The sequence below is a fragment of the Notamacropus eugenii genome, chromosome 7 (assembly GCF_028372415.1).
Source record: "Notamacropus eugenii isolate mMacEug1 chromosome 7, mMacEug1.pri_v2, whole genome shotgun sequence".
In the NCBI taxonomy this organism is placed as follows: domain Eukaryota; kingdom Metazoa; phylum Chordata; class Mammalia; order Diprotodontia; family Macropodidae; genus Notamacropus; species Notamacropus eugenii.
Genome location: NC_092878.1, coordinates 147,360,426 through 147,378,993, shown reverse-complemented (window position 1 = coordinate 147,378,993; position 18,568 = coordinate 147,360,426). Strand labels below are relative to the sequence as shown.

At 35.9% G+C, this 18,568-nt stretch overlaps 1 long non-coding RNA gene across 3 annotated transcripts in view; it reads left to right on the top strand.

Annotated features, from left to right (window-relative positions):
- LOC140513669 (uncharacterized) overlaps positions 1 to 17,586 on the top strand; it is a 340,666-nt gene extending 323,080 nt beyond the window's left edge. For all 3 annotated transcript variants that reach the window (XR_011970277.1, XR_011970274.1, XR_011970275.1), the window contains 2 exons: positions 15,759 to 15,901; positions 16,829 to 17,586. This is a non-coding gene — a long non-coding RNA (uncharacterized lncRNA). The remainder of the gene's footprint in view (positions 1 to 15,758; positions 15,902 to 16,828) is intronic.
- The last annotated feature ends 982 nt before the right edge of the window (positions 17,587 to 18,568 follow it).

The window sequence follows — 18,568 nt, the reverse complement described above, 5'->3', positions numbered from 1 at the left end:
TCTGCAGTGCTAGTAAGAAAGACAAGGACTTGAGACTCTCACTTCCAGGAAATAAAGAGAATGATACAAATTTTACAGTGACTTTCATTAAGTGAATATATTTATATTTGAGCCATGGTCAAACTTAAAATGTAGGCTGGCCTGGAAGAAGAGGCAAGAGGACTCAAGGAATTTCTTTCTTCCCCTCTGGATTATTAGAAACAATAAGGTGTTCCAAAAAAACCTCCAAAGAGCCAGAAGTCAGAAGGAAATAAAGTAAATGAGAGATAAAGGAAAAGAAAGAAAAAAGAAACAATGAAGTGTTTCATTCAGAATGAAAGAAGCAAAAAAGGGGAAGAAAAGAAGGAGGTGAACAGAAAGAGGGAAAGAAGGAAGTGAGGGAATGAGAAAAAAGAGGAAGTGAGAAAGGTGAAGAAAAGAGAAAGAAAAAAGAGATATAGAAGAAAAAAGAGAAAGAAAGAAAAAAGGAGGAAGGGAGAAAGAAAAAGAGTAGGAAAAAAGGAAAAAAGAGAAAAAGAAAGGAAGGAACCTGGAAGGGTTTTCTGTTTGAAAAAGCTAAGATATTAAAAGGATCTGAAGTCAGCAGGGAATTCTGATCTGTGTCATAAAGTAGAGAATAGAAAGAATCACACAGAGTAAACACGTGGAACTAGATATAATGTGGTGTGTACAAATCACACACAAATATCCTGGTCCATCATGATGGGACTTTGGGACTCCTCTGTGCCACGTGGTGACATTTTGCTAAAAGGATTTGCTGTTTTGTTGTTGTTGTTTTTTTTTTTTTGTTATGGTGGACCTTCCTTTAGCTGCCCACTTGACTTATCCTATTTATTCTTATTATCCCAAGTTCTTAGGTACTTCAAAAGTTTGTTTGGAAGTATCCCACTAATTACTTTCAACGGTTCTCATTAATTAATCAGTGAAGCTCTGAGATCCCATCCCACTTTGTTTAATATTATATATTTAATAAACTGGGGGAACCTCCTTTTTTATAAACAACTGCTCGTATTCTTCTTAGGAAACCCTTAATTTCCTTGGAATAATTTAATATTGAAGTCACTACTTATGCAATTAAATAAATATAATAGTAATACTAGTTATACAATTTAAGAACTAGTCAATATAATCAATAGTAAATGATATAAATAATGATTTAAAATATTTTAGGCATGAGAAAAATTCAGTTCTTCAGTGGCTTATTGGCTGAGACTGGAAGTGATGGAGGTGTGAGGAGAGAGGATTTAGAATAGTTTCTGAGAAATGAGTATGTAGCCCATTTCCCAATTTTCATAACACACACATATGCAAACATACAAACACACATATATACACACATATATATGCGCATACATATGCATGTATGTCTCAGACATCAAACTGATGTGATTCAGAGAAAAGTCTAAATAATGAATGATTCTATGATAGAGGAGAGATAGATAGATAGATAAATAGATAGACAGACAGATAGATAGATAGATAGATAGATAGATAGATAGATAGATAGATGGAGCATTTATTAAGCAATTACCATGGGACAGCTAAGTGCTAGGTATACAAATACAAGCAAGCACCCTACACATCAACATGTGCTCTTTGTCCAGTGACGCTGACCTACTGGCTGTTCCACAAACAAGGCACTCCATGTCTCTGCTCCCAGTGTTCTTTCTGTCTGTCTCCCATGTCTGGAACACTCTTCCTCCTCTGTTCCAACTGTTGACCTCCCTGGCTTCCTTTAAATCCCAATTAAAATCCCATCTTCTACAGGCAGGCTTCCCCAACCCTTCTTAATTCCAGGGACTTCCTTCTCTTAATTATTCCTTATTTGTCATGTAAGTTCTTATTTCAAAGAACTTACATTTTAATGAAGGAAGACACTCATCAAGGCCCAGAGTGATTCCAATGGCAGAGGCCACATTTCACGCAAAATTGCTGCTGTTTGTCCTTCATTCTCGAAGAGGATCATGACGTGAGGAAGGTGATGCCATGACAGTCAAGTGAATTAGATTTAAGTGAGGCAGGGCTGTGCAAAGTCACCAGTCTCAGTTTCTCCTCTAGAGCCATCTGGGTTCAGTGGCTAGATAGCAACTGGAGATGGCCAAGGTCATAGTGGGGGATCTTTGCCTTTTGAAACTAAGGTCTTTAACAGGTCTCAGTTTGACTGAGGAAAAGCTTGTTCAGTGATTAAGGCTTAATAAGAAATGAGGCAAAGAACGGCCTCTTCAAAAAAAAAAAAAAAAGATTTTTTTTGGAAAGACCGTCAGTGTTTGTAGTCAAAACAGAAGTAATTGCTATTTAAATTCATTCTGACCCAATAAGGACCCACACAATGACCAAATAGGTTTGGGCCTGGAAGATGCTGGAGGAAAGCAAACTCATTCTTGTGAAATACACTGTTTGTTCTATTATGCTTTCCAATTTCTGATCTTTTGGCCATTATCAGCCTTATTCACTCCAATACACATAGGCTGTGATTACTGTTCCTTGAGTTTCATGGTCTTTAGTTCCTTTACTATCCTTTGGTTTTATGTGAACACACTCTCCTTTGATTGGCTATTTATTAACTATTACACAAGAATGGATAGAAGAGCAATAGTGGAATACTGAGAGATGTTAGTAAATCTATATTTTTATTAATATTTCAACTAGATTTTGCTCTAGGGTGGTTTCTATTTACTTCTTTCCTTCTCATCTCTGGAATTTTGCCAATGTGGGTATGTGCTTATGGTGAGCTTCTCTATAACTTACTAGATGATCTTTAGGGATTGCTAGGGTCATACTTTAATTAAACAGGTGATGAATTTCTCTTAACTTAGCTGGATTCATCCTCTGACTTCTGATTCATTGACCAATACCAGCCCCATATTTACTATTTTTCATATAATTATATCACTGTATTTACACTTGCAAAGGAAAAATACATATTTATATAGCTTACTGAGTCTATTGGAACTATGCAAATCAACATTGTGTAGCCATTTTTAACACCATCTACTTGTAAATTAAATTGTCATAAAAATATAATTTTAAGATATTTATGTTGGAATCTAATGCATGGTTATGATGTAAACTTAGCATGTATGCATCAGAATACAATTTGTGTTTGTTTATAATTATAATCTAATGTGATTCATACTTAACAGGATTCCTGGAAATAATGCATCCAAATGAGTGTTGTCCCTTCTAAAGTCAACTCAAAGGGCTACATACTTACTCTAAGGTAGACACTTTAGCTATATACTTTAGGAACCCTGCAACTATATTTGGAACCAGTTTATGAACCATAAAATAAAGTTTTGTTTCTTCATAGTTACAAGTGATAATACCCAGGTATTCATCAGATTTGGTGAATGACTTCTGGTATTTATCAAAATCATATCTGCCCTCAAAAGATTTAGATTTTTGTCTCCTTTGAGGATACAATTTAGGGATCCTAGATCAGGCACTGGAAGTAACTTCAGAGAATATGTAGTCCACGGTTCTCATTTTACAATTCCTAACTTCACCTAGTATATAACTTAAGAACTTTTATCAGCGTGATGACCAATCATGACTCCAGGAATCTGATGATGAATCATGATGCAAAGAGGGGATAGATTGTAGGTACAAAATGAGACATAGTCTTTCAGATGTGACATGCATTTGTTTTGTATTCGGTTATTTGTTTGTTACAAGGGAAGTTTTTATTGGTGGTGGGAGTTAGATTGGGGATGTAGGGAGCAGTGACTAACAACGAGAGAACTTCCCTAATGTTATATACTACATGAAACCCCAGTCCCTCTTAACTGCAGCGCCTTCCTATTATTTCCTATTTATCCTGTATGCATCTTGCTCTGTATATGTGTGTTCACTTTGTTTCGTTATTAAATTATAAGCTCCTTGAGGGCAAAGACTATCTTTTGCCTCTATATGTATCTCCTGGATTTAGTACAGTGCCTGATACTTAGTACTTGCTTAATGAATATTAATTGATTGATTAAATGTTTGATGAATGGATGGAGAAAGGAATTTTTAGGTAGCAATCATGTATTTATGATATCTGACAACTGGACTTTAATAAATAAAAAAATGATAAGAAATAGAGCCCAGGTAGGAAATTGAGTCCAGAGCAGTTAAGTGATTCCTCCAAGGTCATCCAGGTGTAATGGGTGTTTGGCACATACATAGAGGAACTCCCCTTGCTGATGTGTCTTAACTGGAGAGACTCAGGAGCCTACTTCTGGGAGAGTCATGATGGAGTGATGTTGAAGTTCTTTGGAGAGATTGTGGAGCATGTGTAGATTTTTTGTAACTGTCTCTGCTTTATTGAGTATGTGGTAGGGAAGAATCATTTTTTCAATTGGTTTTGTAGCCAGAATCAGGTGTCTTCAAAAAATCCCAAGTCACCTTTGGGCTAGCTTCTTTGGTCATCCTTTCTGCCATTGCACTTTTGGAGGATGTCAAGTCCTTTGCTCACAGCATTCAGTGAGGGACTGGTTTAAGGGCACAGACTTGGTTGCCTTTTCCCTTCTGAGGCTGTATGGTGCTGTGAAAAGACCTCAGTCCTTAGGCTCTGGATTTGTTCTTGTTCATTTTAGATGAAGGAGATAGAAAATGAGCCACAGACATCTTAGAGTCAGAGTCAAAGCTGGGTTTCACAGCCATTCCAGTATCCTTGTCTCAAGGTATAAAGAGCAACTTTATGGAGTATTCTTCGGGACCCAACTCAAAGTATCTGTGACAAAGTCTCATTTGGCAGTCATGCTAAAACTGGATGTGAACTTGATGGGACTATTGTTATTTAGGAACTATGCTAAGGGTGAACCTATGTTACCCAGAGAGTGAGGTGGTATAAGGAAGACTGTATCCATGAGATGTTAGAGGGAAAATGTTTGCATTTTGTTTTTATTCTGAAACTGACTTTCTAGATTTTGCTACCATGTTCTAACTTCCACCTTATCCTGAAACTTTCCTAGGTGGGGATGCCCATCAATTGGAGAATGGCTGAATAAATTGTGGTATATGATTGTGATGGAATACTATTATGCTACAAGAAATGATGAGCAGGATGCTCAGAAAAACCTGGAAAGACTTATATGAACTGATGCAAAGTGAAGTAAACAGAACCAGAACATTGTATGCAGTAATAGCTATATTGTAAGGACTTAGCTCTTCTCAGCAATACAATGATGCAAGACAATTTCAAAGGACTTCTAATGAAAAAATGCTATCTACCTCCAGAAAAAGAACTGATAGATTCTGAATATAGATCAAAACATACTAATTTTTAGTTCATTTTTTTCAGCTTATCTATTTATTTATTTTAGTCTGTGTTTTCTTTCACCACACAACTGTTCTGGAAATATGTTTTGCATATTTATATATTTATATTTTTCATAAATTTGTATATATTTATTTATTATTATTTATTTTATGTAAATGTAAACTTTATCAAACTGTTTGCTATCTCAAGGAGGGACATTGGGGAGAGAGGAAGGGAATGAATTTGGAAGTAAAATTTTTTCTTTTTCTTATTATTTTTAATTTTTTTCCTTTTTAAAAATTTAAATTTTTTTTGTTTTTGGTTTTCAACGTTTACTTCCATAAGTCTTAAATTTTCTTCCCATCTCTCCCCTTTCCTTCCCTGAGATGCTATGCAGTCTTATATTGGTTTTACACATACATTCTTATTAAATACATTTTCACATTAATTGTGTTGAATAGAAGAATTAAAATGAATGGGAGAAACCAGGAAAAAGCAGAATGAAACCAAAACATAACACAAGAGAAAATAGTCTGCTTCATTCTGTGTTCCAATTTCAGAGCTCTTTCTCTAGCTATGGATAGCATTTTACCTCAAGAGTCCTTTGGGAGTGTTTTAGGTCCTTGCATTGCTGTGGCTGTTATTGTGTGCAATGTTTTCCTGGTTCTGCTCATTTCACTCAGCGTCAGTTCATATAAGTCTTTCCAAGGTTTTCTAAAGTCCTCCAGTTCATCGTTTCTTTTAGCACAATAGTATTCCATTACATTCATATACCACAACTTGTTCAGCCATTCCCCAGTTGATGGGTATTTCCTCAGTTTTCAGTTCTTGGTCACCACAAAGAGAGCTGCTATAAATATTTTTGTACATGTGGGACCTTTTCTCTTTTTTATGATCTCTTTGGGATACCGTCTTAGAAGTGATATTGCTGGATCAAAAGGTATGCACATTTTTGTAACCCTTTGGGCATAATGGAACTAAAATTTTTAAAAAGGAATGTTAAAATTGTTTTTACATGTTATTGGAAAAAAGAAAATATTTTTAAAAAGCTAACAAAAAGAAACTTCTCTGAAGTTTCCTCACCCTGAAATATATAACATTTTCTCCAGTAGCCTTCTTACTTGTAACATCTATACTGGCTTTCTTCCCTTATTGTTGAGTTCCTTCTAGGCCCTCCATTTTAAAGGGAGTTTAGGTCAGCCAACTGGCCTAATTCATCTCCTGGCTCTGGGAGAGTAAGTCAGAGAATGCTTGATACGTATATAAGAAGGGCAAGTGGGTGGCATAATGGATAGAGTGCTGGTACTGGAGTCAGGAGTCAGGAGGACCTGAATTCAAATCTGGCCTCAGGCACTTCACTAGCTGTGTAACCCTGGGCAAGTCTCTTAACCCTGTTTACCTAAATTTCTCATCTGTAAAATGAGCTGAGAAAAGGAAATAGGAGAAACCACTCCAGTATCTTTGCCAAGAAAACGTCAAATGGGATCATGGAGAGTCAGATGCCATTGAAATGACTAAACAACAGCAAATACATAGCAGAGTTAGAATTTTAACTCAGGTTTCCTGACTCCAGATCCCTCATGCTTCTGTTCCATGTTATCCCTAAGGAGGCTAGTAGTTTGGCTATTATCTTGAACATTTTGTCCTTCCTTATTGATGATCACTTAAAAACTTTACTGGACAACTAGCATAGAATATTCTGGCTCAACTGACAGGTTGACCTATTTGTTGGATTTTCTTTTTGTTTCCCCACATAACCTGTGCCTCCTACCGTAATCTCTGGTGTTTCTAGCCACCCCCAGTGTGTCCTGGATGTTTCTGCTCCACTACTCTGATACTCAAAACTGGGAAAAGCTCAGGAGAAGTCTGTGACCTAAACAATTTTTTGAAACTGTCTACAGAATCAGGCTTTTCCCCCAAAATTGTTTTGTAAAGTCTTAGCAGCTCTGAGTAGTCTAAACAAGTTAAGGTCTCCCTAGAAACTCTTAAATTACTTCCAGCAAGCAATTTAAACACCAGGGAGAATGGAGTGTAAGTGGGATGAATAATTGAACTGCTTGAAGTGAGTGATGGATCTTACTAACTGATTACTTCCTTATAAATTCCTAAACAAGGAATGTTCATTGAGAAATAGCCCAGATAGGAGCTATTTGTCATTGTGCTTGCCTGTGCTGTAAGTAGATTCAATTGCTGGCTGTTACATGCCTCTGGGAGATTGATCACTCACTCATCATTGCAAGAGGACTGAAAGAGTGTCTTTATTTCCATAACTAACTCCCTTGGAGGAAAAACTTAAGTCCTGGGGAAGAATCCAGTTTATTTTTAATGGAATCTTCCTGATTTCTTTTGGATGAACAAGCTGCTCTATGATGAGATGAGTTTGTCCAAAAATCCAAATATATAGAAGAAAAGTTGGGTACTTAAACTATAAAAATAATCAAAGTATACTTTGATTGGATGGTGTAGTGGATAGAGTGTTGGATCCGGAGTCAGGAAGACTCATCTTCCTAAGTTCAAATCTGACCTCAGATACTTACCAGTTATGTGATCTTGGGCAAGTCACTTAACCCTGTTTGCCTCAGTTTCCTCATCTGTAAAATTTCTCTACTCAGAAAACCCCAATGGAGTCATGAAGAGTTGGACATGACTGAAAATGACTGAACAACAAAAATACTTTAAGTATACACTATATACATTTTAAAGCAAAGAAAATTTTTAAAAAATCAAACAGAAAAGAACATAGCCCTTTATTGTTCTTCTAAAGTACTAATATTTTTATTTTCATTTTTCACACTTTTTATTATTTTTTTCATTATTTTTAATAATACACATACTTAGTACCACAGTATCCTGTTAGAGCTCAGCTTATGTTTCTTTGATTTGAGCATTCTGCTAGTGAAGCTATGTTACCTGATACGTAGCAGTTCCTTCTGTTAAAACCTTATATACTAAAGACTGTGAGAGAGGTTTATTCCTGTCCTCCTCTCCCCCTCATCCCACTATTCCCTCCTAAGGACGAGAAGGCAGAATATTAGGGTGTAATGGAAATGGATTGTAAATGAAGATATTGGGGTTCTGCCCTGCTCATAACAGGCTGTATAATTTAATGAAAGCCCCTGAAGCTATTTTAGACTTGTTTGCTCAGCTTTAAAATAAAGGAGATTGGATTGCAGAATCCCTAAAGTCTTTTCCAGCTTTAAGACATGTTATAAAAGCATTCTGCTCTATGCTTCTAGAGTGTTATGTCAATCATTGTCATGTACCCATTTGTCCACTTTTGAAAAATATGCTTACCACGATTCTTCTGTGTGTTTTCTTAATAGCAACTTCTGACTTGGATTGCTTTGATATTCTAAACATTTTGACTCTGCAAAGTGTAATTTCCAAATAGGCTCAGTGAAGCTGGCTGGCTACTGTAAAATATAAGGATTTAGAAAAAAATAGGGCTTCACATTTGTAAGGAATATTCAAATGCTGCATATTTTGTTAAGCTATTCAAATTGATTATACATTGGTTTTTCTGCTTAATAAGTCGTCTTAGCAAAAAGATGTATGTTTCTCGGTGTCTATTCCCAGATGCATAGATGTGTGCCGAGTAGAGAAAGAGCATATGGTACAGGCATCATATATGTGTGTGTGTGTGTGTGTGTGTGTGTGTGTATACACACGGGGGCATAATTTGTATATATTCACATGCATATGCATGCACACACCCACACTATATGCATCACTTTCTAGATCCATATGTATATCCATACATACACACATAGTTCTGCTCTTTTCATTGTGATATACATGTTGGAGGAAGAAAAGAGTTGCTTCTCTTCCTCCCTCCTACCCCCTTCAAGCTGGAGGGCCAGAAGGTGGGGCGGAGCCATGGGATAATGGCAGCAGAAGGCAAAGGAAGCAGACAGCTGGCGAGCTTTGGCCCAATATGCTTCCCTGAAAGAGGCGAGGAAAATTCAGACGAAGCAATGCTTGAATGGCTCACTTTGCAATAAGAAGGAAAGAGGAAAAGGGAATGAACACAGTTAACATTTCATACATTTTCAAGCGGCACATCTTCACCTTCCTGTCACATGCAGGGTCTCTTGGACTGACCTAGCTCTCCAAATGAGAAGAGTCCCCACAAAAATAGGGAACAATGTGACTTGATAGGAACTCCCCTGGACAAGGCACTTATGAAAATAAAAACCAGTTCTCTTGGCCCATAAGTGTTGCTTTCAAAAACTGTATTTGTGACAGGTGTCTTTCTGCATTTCCTGGGACAAAGGCACTTTTCTCTCCCATGTCAGACTCAGTAGTTTATATTCCCCCCACCTAAAATATTTCATTTCTGTCTCTAGTTTTTCATCACCTAAGTTTCATCTGGTAACTCTCCCTCTTCAGTCAATGGCTATCTACTCAGCCCCCCTCCTTTTTTTTTTTTTAATATTTTTTTCTCTCTTTGACCATTTAGAAACATCATACTATGGTGTATTGCTCTTAGAGAGTCATCCCATATAACAAACAATATATTTAAAGAGTGAAAGAGTAAAGGAAAAAATGAATCAGTCAAAAAAAATCAATACATGAAAAAAATGATAATATATGAAATATTCTGTACCCACAGACTTACCATTAGAAAGGAGTAGAAAGAGGTATCTTTTCACAGCTTTTATTTGGAGTTGGGCTTATTCTTTGTAATTTTGTAACTTTCATTTTTGATTATTTTGTTCTTTCCATTTACATCATTATAGTCACTATACATGACTACATGAATGGACAGAGTGTCAAACCTTAAGACAGGAAGTCTCTTCCTGAGTTCAAATTGGACCTCAGACACTTACTAACTGTGTGACCCTGGGCAAATCACTTCCCCTGTTCATCTCAGTTTCCCCATCTGAAAAAGTGAGCTAGAGAAGGAAATGGCAAACCACTCCAGTATCTCTGCCAAGGAAAACCCCAAATGGGGTCATGAAGAGTGGGGCAGGACTGAAAATGACTATACAGCAACAATGACTGAAGTCATTATACATATACATACATACATACATACATTTTATATATATATATATATACATATATACATCTTTATGAATGTATATTTTTTATTCACTGCTAATTTCAATCTGCATTAATTCATGAAAGACTTACAAGGCTTCTCTGTATTCATCATGTTCATTGTGTCCCATAGCACAGTAATATGACATTTTATTCAGATAACTCAATGATTGGGTATCTATTCTACCCTCTTCCTCTTCTTTCAATATTTTTTTCTTCCTTTGGCCATTTTGAAACATCATGTTGTGGTGTAATGCTCTCTTGGCATCCTATGGGATCTGCCATCTCATCAGACTTTTAATCATTCTCTATAATCTAGCAATATTTAATTTTTTTGAAGTAATTTAAATATCTTGTGGTTATTTTTTTTTCTGTTTTAGTTTTTACTTGTTAATTGATGTGCTTGTGCATGGGTTTGTTTTTTTTTTTTTTGACTAAGTCTTATCCTCCTAAGATATTGTTTTAGTTTTAGTCTATTGTACTTATATTTTATCTATCTATCTTTTTATCTATTCTATATTCCTCTTACATATCTACTTTCTAACCCCTTCCCCCTCCTTTTTTTAACTCCTCTTTTTGATGATGTTGGGGCAACCTTTAGGGGGCTATACCTCAAAGTTGTCTCAGCCTCCTGCCAATTTGGAGAATTTACAATACATAGGTCTAAGACCCCTTAGAGGACAGGCCTGCTCCCAGTTAGGGTCTACTCCACCTTCCTTCATACCTGATACAGACCCGTCATCCCCTATGGCCTGACTCTCCACCCCAATTCCCTCATTTCTTTAATTCTTTTGTTGAGTGATGCAGCTAGCATGCTGTTGCCCCAGACAGAGTATGCCCCCACATTCTCAAACCTCCCATTCTTCCACAAGTGGGAGTACTTTTAGTCAGAGAATGGTGAGGTGAGAGTAGATACTGCAGGAATTGCAAGGAAATTGCTGTGTAGATCAGGGTTGTGCTGGAGCCAACTCTACCCTCCTAGGAACAGCCAACAGTTCCATTTTCATTTTGAGCACTGACACCTCAGAAACTGACAAACACTGCAAATCAGTGTTTTTTGTTGTTTTGTTGATTTTCTAAACTTAAGAAAGTGTTAATAACACAAATGGAATATAACTGTGTCATGTATGTGTATATACATATGTACTTATACATATATACTCACACGTGATTACATGTATATTGGTATATATAGAAATTATATAGTTATGTTTTTCATATTTGTATATTTGTATACAAATTTGTATACAATTTGTATGCAAATATACAAAGAAATTTGTATATATAGAAATATGTGTACTATAAATAGAAATATATCTATAATATATAGAAATATATGTGATATGTATATGTATATGTATATACCTACACATGCATATGCACACACACATATACACCTACACACATAGCACATATATATGTGTATACATACACATATGCATGTTTATAAATAAGTCTGTATTCATATATATGCATACACACAGATAAAATTCTCCCCGCCTTTATCCCCGGACAGTTGAACATTTACCAAATGGATCCCAGAGCGCAGGTTGATGAGTCAGGTTGTACATTTTGCCAGAGGGTGGGGACTGTTGGGATCATGGTAGGGAGGGTGCTAGCAAACAAATTAGGGATTTGTGTTCTATGCTGTTAATTCATGAGGTGGTTACCATTAGATTTCTTCCTGTCCTGCTCTACAGAGGCAGCTGTAGTTGCTTTACCTCTTCCTAGCTGGGGGAATTTTTGACTTAATGAGGACTGGGGAAAATATTTATAGGTCAAATGATCCCCTTCTTTGCTTCTTTATGTAATTACTGTAGTAGCAGCTTGAGAATGAGAATTTATTAAACACAACAGAAGGTTCACTGTATTTCAGATCATTTTGAATCTTAAGACCTGGAGGAAAGGAACAATAAAATATGTTTATACTGATGTAAAAAGTCTCAGCTTTCAGCTTTTTGCAATACATTTGCAGAGTTAGGCAAAGAGCTGAAACAAAATGAGTTTCCCTCAATTTGTGGAATGACTGAATATATTATGGTCTAGGAACATAATGGAATATTATTGTGCCATTAAAAATGATGAATGGTATGCATTCAGAGAAACCTGAAAAGACTTATATGAATTGATACTGAGTGAAGTGAGAAGAACCACAAAAGTAGTTCGTACATCGACTGCAACATTGTATAAGAAAATGACTTCAAAAGACTGCAGTCTCCTAATCAATACCATGATAAATCACAGTTCAGGATAAATGATAATGAAGCATGCCTTTCATCTCTTATTAGAATGGTGATGGACTGGAGGTGCAGAATGAGATACCTTTTCAGACATATTCATTAAACTTTGATTTGTTTTTTTCAAGTGGGGAGATTTGGGGAATGTGGTTGGTGATAGTAATGTTAAAAAAAAGAAAGAAAAAGCACAAAGAAAATTCTAAAATATACAGAGTAGATGAGAGCGTGGTTTGGAGGGTCACACAGACAAGCAGAGTAATGTGAAACCACTACATTTAATATATATTTTAAAAAGTATTATACATATACATATATAGATAAATTTATCTTATGGGAATATCAGGAACATACATATATATATATACATACATATTTAAGAGTGTATATGTGTATAACTATATACAATACTCCCAGTTTTACGTACAATGTATTTTTTTCTGGTCTTTGTGCGTATAAATATAGTATAAGGAAATATAATATATAAATATAATATAAAGAAAGACAGACTTTCTTACCATGACTGTTCTTTCTCAGTCTCCTTTGCTGGACCTTCATCCAGATTACAACTACTGCTGGAGGTGTCTTCCAGGGCTCTGTCCTGGTCCCTTTTCTCTTTCCTCTTTATAATATTCGTATGGTCATCTTGATAACTTCTATGGAATCAATTATTAATTCTATGCTGATAATTCTCAAATATGCTTTATCCAGCCCTATAATCTCTTTGCTGATCTCCAATTTCATATTTCTAACTATATATGCTGGTCATCTCACACTGAATGTCCCATTGATATCTTCAACTCATTAAGACTTATCCAAAACTTAAACCCATTGTCATTCTTTCCAAACTCTGCTTTTCTCAGCTTCCCTATAATTATGGAGGGATCCACTGTCTACTTAGTCATGCAACCTTAAAATCTAGATGTCATCCACAAGTTCTCACAATCTCTTAACTCACATCCAATCTGTTGATAAGGATTATCCATTAAACCTCCATAATATTTCTCCCAATCTCTCTTAATTTTAGTGTCCTCCCTTGATTGATTGTTTCCAACTTATCATTTCTCTACCCTGTTTGTGCAGAATTGCCTGCACTTTGCCTCTCACATTAGATTGGAAACTGCAAAAGACATTAGAGTGTGTCTTTTACCTTTCTATGTAACCTCAATGATTCTCACAGTGTGGAGCTCACAGTAGGTGATGGTTGTCGACTGACTGGATCCTCAGGTTACAATATCATAGGGCAAAGAGCTAAGCACCTCAGTGTTCCTGATGCTGAGATGTCTCTACCTGAGCTCGAATGCTTCCAGACTTGTCATAGCCACTTCTGGTGCCTTCCAATATCCATATTGTGGCTTTCCAACCACCTTGGACCCTCATCAAACCAGCTCTCTACTCTTTGTCTTTCTGGATAGTGAATCTTACAGGCATTTAAGCATATCTCTGGTCTCTGGGCTGATGCTGGCTTTTCTGGTGACTTATTTCTTTGTTGCTCATGATTGCCAGGCTGACTTTCTGTGCAATTCTAGGGGTGAAAGAAGTCCCTTATTTGGTTCCTCAGTTGATTTCTTGATTTTTATTTCAGTTCTTTCAGGAATTTAGGTTAAAGTGCAAGTGGATAGAAAATTGGTCTGGAGTCAGGAAGACCTGAGTTCAAATGTAGCCTCAGATACTTAATAGTGATCCTGAGCAAATCACTTAGCCTTTGTTTGACTCAGTTTCCTCAACTGTAAAATGAGGGTAATAATAACTCCTTACCTCTCTCAGTTGTTGTGAAGATCAAATAAGATAATACTTTTAAAGTACTCAGTTTAGTGTCTAGAACACATTAAATGCATGATAAATGATATTACAACTAATATTCTCATTACACAAAGCTGAAAGGGTGTCTAGTACACTAAGTGGCTGAGTAAGGAATCAACAAAATCTTGACAATCCAGCACTGAACTTAGTCTAGCAAATTGAAATTATCTGAGGACCAATTAAAAATTCTGAGGATGCTTAGCCTAGAAAGAAGAAGACAGAGGCATAAGTGTGTAAAGGCTATCGTTCAAGGAGTAATTTAAGTTATTCTGTTGGATTTTAGAGGGCAGAAGCAGGAACATTGGGTGGAAATTGTAAAGATGCCAATTTAGGTTTAATTTAAGGAAAAATTCCCAACAAGTATTGTTATGTGAAGATGGAATGGGCTGCCTTATGAGGAAACCTCTTTGAAGGTCTTCAAGCAGAGACTAGATACCCTCTTATTGGAAATGTAATAATGGTATTCATTGGGTTGACCTAAATATTCTCTTGAGGTTCTTTCTAACTCTAAAGTTAACCAATGTGTAATTATGTATTTTACATAATAGATCCCTTTATATGTGTGGAGGCCAATACACCAGGATCTAGTAGAATTCAGTACTTCTCTCTTTCAAGTACTGAATTCGTTTGCATATTTTCCTATTTGTTATGAAGCTATAATAGGACATGAGTGGCTTGTACACTTAGTGCATGTGTATGCTATTTTGAATTATACCCATGAATTAGCACATTTTCTTACTTAGAGGACTGCCAATCTGCAGAGATGTTACTGCTAAACATCTTAGTTACTGGGAATTATCAAGCAATCTTTCATTTTGGGTGTCTAAAATTGAAATCCCCCTAAATACATCTTATATCTTACATTAAGCCTTTTTCAAATTCCAAAATGATTTTCAAGATATATCCTCTTAAATGAATTTAGCAATCACTATAGGCTTACTAATCTCTCTATAACCTATTTCCTTTATCACCTGTTTTGTTGATAATCTGAAGGCTTTCCCATCAGAAAACTATGGTTTAAATGACATGATATCGAAGGTTAACAAATGGTCATTCTCAGGCAGAAATTAGCCAGTACCAATATGGTTGGTCCATAGATGACTTCAGAATAGAATTTGTATCAATATGTATTTTGTTTTCCTTGCAAAAGGGTTTTCACCCCAAAACATATGCATATCTGAAATTCAAATTGAGTGCTTCTTACCTCGTGCTCTCCTCTGGTACCTCTAATGAGGTGGAAAAATGTACATTAATGATGGAAAGTTATTTAGTGCTGCATGGAGTTAATTGCTTCTAATCACTGCTTACATCCATCTGGTTTTATGGTAGACAACAAACCTCTTCATCGGGCTTGCTCATTAGACATATTGTAAATCATAGAGACTCACTGGCATCTTGCATATTGTGCTTCTATTAACTGGTCTGCATTTTCACAGGGCAACAATGGCAGACATTGGGACACACATCAACTTGTCCACATTCTGTTAAAGCTGGATGAAGCCCCAGTGAACTAGATTCCCTATGCTCACATGGAAAGTAATAGAGATCCACTGCCCACTAGCCACTGGATGGAAGACATGTAAGAAAGCTTCTAGTGTTTACTATAGCAATATGATTACATGATACTAATTGAGTTGACATTTTTGTGACCATCTCTTTCTTACAATTTCATAAATTTGGGTGAGCGTGGTCACAGCGGTCATAGTATCACTAAGGCAGAAACAAGGGCTGTTCAGAGCTTGGAGGGAATGCATAGACTAAAAATTAGAGATCGGACAGAACATGGAGGATAAAGATGTAGATATATCTAATCTTTTATTAAAACAGATCTTTTCTTAAGGTATGAATATCTGGGCAACTTTCTGTTAGAGAATCATAGATTTAGAGCTGTATGTGAACTTACAGCTTATCTAGACCAATTCCCTCATTTTTCAGTTGAGAAAAATGAGGCCCAGAGAAATAAAATGATTTTTGTAGGGTCACAAGGCCCAAAATGGCAAGACTTGTATTCAATCTCAGCTTCTTGGATTTCAAAGGCAATACTTTTTCCCCCTGTGTACCACACTCCTTTTTTTTCCTTGACAGGTCAAGTGACTTGTAAACCAATTTTAAATAAGTTGTTTGATTTTTCTTTTTTTGGGGAGAAAGGGATTAGTATTTGGTCTGTCATTACTTCTCAGTATGGAAAACACCTTCATCAATGAATATCAGCAATTTGTGTGTAATTTATAATTTTAGAGAATTGCCTGGGGAAGGGTCACTGAGAGATTAAGTGACTTGTCCACGGTCCCACAGTTAATAAAAGTGAAGAGGAGGGAATGAACCAAAGTGTCTTGACCCTAAACCCAGCTATGCCATGTTCCCTTTTCTTAAATATCTTTATTACAGCTAAATCCTACTTAACTTTTTTCCAGACATTTTCCAGTCCTGTCCAAATATTTGTGACCCTGTTTAGGGTTTTCATGACAAAGATACTAATTTTTCATTTCTCTGGTTCGTTTTACAGATGAAGAAACTAAGAGAAACACAGTTGAGTGACTTTCCCAGGGGTTACACAGCTAGTAAACGTCTGAAACACTTTACTTATACTTTCAAAATTCAACAAACATATTTAGACCTATAATGTTCAAAGTACAAGTTACTGAGGCTATTGATTATACATTGATTCACATCTATTGATGATAACTAACATCTGTATGCCAGCAGTTCATAAATTGCTTGAATCTCAAAACAAGTTTATAAGGTAGGTCCTAATTTATCTGTAATTTCTATTTAATGAGGGAAGCTATGGTCACATGGTTGGTAAATAAGAGAGGAGGGATTTAGAACTAGGTTTTTGTGATCTCAAGACTAGCCTTGGTTGGTTTGTTAAGCTCAGAGAGTAGCTAGATTTAGTACACATTATCATTATAGTTCACCTTTATTTTATCCATGCTTTTAGGTTTGTCCTTTAATCAAATAAACAATCATACCAAATCCTCAAGGAAGGATGAGAGTATTGATGTCAGTTTAGCTCTTTTAGACTGGTTAATTGCTTTGAGCGTGAGTGTATACTGTACAAAGCATATAGGCAAGGATGTGCTGGAGCTAACTCAAGCTGATTTGGGAGAGCCAATTGTTAAATTTTCACTGTGAGCATTTACACCTTGGAAAATGGCAAATGGTACAAATCAGAGCTTGATTTATTGTTTTATTGATTGTATAGACTTAAAAAAAAGAATGGAGAAAATGTTAATAAGACAGATTAAACTTCTGTTCTAAGGACGCTGATGTTAATATCTTTCCTGGAATGTTATTATCCCAAATTCTGTTTTATCTCTTTACTGTAGCATATATGTATAATTTCCTTCACTCTTTCACAAGTCTCATCTCTCCCCTTCTAGTTTTTGTTTGACAAGTATCCACAGTGTGTAATGAAATATCAAATAGCTATCTGTACATAAAGTCACTATCCTTCTTATAGTGCAGATCTAAGTAATTAAAAAGAAAGGGAGATTAGCCATTTTCCACTATTCCCCTAGTCTGGGCATTATTTGTGTTTGGTTTTTAATACAGCCTCCCTCCCTCCCTCTGCCCTAATTCCAGTGATGATGATGATGATGATCTTCAGAAATGAAAATAGGAACATTTCTAAAGATTTTGAGTAAATCTTTTTTCCTACCTTTCACATCCTTTTTTGCACTCATCATCAAAGCAAGGCCAAAATAAGCTCTGGTGATTGTAGAAGGACTAAATAGAAATTGACCATGATTAACTTTGCTACAATTATCCCTCCGATATACCATGATGGACTGTACTCCATTTCCCTCCAGTAGAACTGACAGACTATAAGTGACCTAATTGATACCAGATGACAGCTCAAATAAGGCCTAATAAAGAAGTAATCACACTAATCTAACGAGCAAGCTGTTATGATATCTGCTTATAACGAACTCTTGTTTTATTTTCCATTTTTTCTTTTGTTCTCTGTAACTGCCATGATTTGTCTTACTTTCTTATTATTCTGGAATTGGAAATCTAGATGGGCCTTTGTGACAACATCTTTTTGTCCTTCTTTTCAGGAATTTTCCCACCTATAATTTTACATTTTGCTTTTCTTTTGTTTATTGTTTTTCTGAGTTTTTAAGAATTATTAAAATTTTTAATTTTTAAAAATTTATTTATTTTACTCTTCAATGGGCTTAGAAAAATATGGATATATTTGCGTCAAACAATGAAGGGCAAAATGAGCAGAACCAAGAGAATG